The following is a 1,138-nucleotide window of genomic DNA, read 5'->3' as shown; positions in this document are numbered from 1 at the left end:
ATATATATATATATATATATTATTCAAATGTATTCCATAATAGCCAAAAATTAGATAGATAGATAGATAGATGTACTATAATTGTTTGAACGCTCCTATTTAGTTTCAGTGTCTAGAAAAAAGCTCTCTAAATAAAATAATTATTATTATACAGAATTTATTTAGCGCCAACAGTTTGCGCAGCGCTTTACAATATAAGGACGAAATTACAATCACAATACAATTCAAGACAAGATAGTAAGGAGGGCCTACAATCAAAGTCAGGTAATCCTGGATCTATAATACCAAAATGAATATAAAATACAAAACCAAAATGAGTGTTATGCAAATGTATACACGTGCTCCTGTGTACAATCTTGATAAAACATCAAGGTCCAAAATCAACTCTATCAAAGTGCATTTAGTGCAATCCATAAAACTGCAAATATGCTTCAGTGATAACCAATAATGGTCAATATAATTCATAAAATTGTGCAACTGTCCATCTCATGTGATCTGGGAAGCCAAGCAGGGCCAGGCTTGGTTAACACTTGGAAGGGAGATTGCCTGAATAGGGCTTGAATAAGAATATTTTTTCTGGTTTTATTAATGCTTGGGGGTGACACAACTATTATGATGATGCAGCTTATGGTGCATGTGGATTTGTTTTTTTAGGCTCTTTTCTATTGGGTGTCACACTTCCCTGTGCCATGATCCGGAGCCGGGTTTTGTCTCCTGTTCAAGGTGCTCGGCTCCCTGCCAATCCAAGCTGAACCTCAGTGTTAAATGTTTAGCTCACTTGTCACTGATGTTCAAGCAACAAGTTGTTACCGGACCTCCTATGTACCTGTGGATTGACATTTACCTACTTTGTTGTTTGTATTTCCTGTGATATCCTTGTGCACCCTGTGAGATCCTGCTTCCTGTGAGTCTGCCTTCCTCCTGTGTGGCTGTTTGTCCGTGCAGCCTCGCTCCTCTGTTATCACGGATAGCTCTGTTTTGTGGTTTGCCTCCTGCTTCCTGTGGCTATTTTGCTCTGCACTATACTGCACCTCCCTCCTTTTTCCTATGCATTCTCCTCTGCTGTTCCTGTGTATCTGTTGTCCCTGTGGGTACACCTGTTGTGTGTTCCCTTCTGTTATCTGCTCCTTGTGTCACG

This window comes from Nanorana parkeri, unplaced genomic scaffold (genome assembly GCF_000935625.1).
Source record: "Nanorana parkeri isolate BGI_ZX_2015 unplaced genomic scaffold, ASM93562v1 scaffold127, whole genome shotgun sequence".
NCBI classification, from domain to species: domain Eukaryota; kingdom Metazoa; phylum Chordata; class Amphibia; order Anura; family Dicroglossidae; genus Nanorana; species Nanorana parkeri.
The sequence above is the reverse complement of the archived record's forward strand: the minus strand, read 5'-3'. Positions refer to the sequence as shown.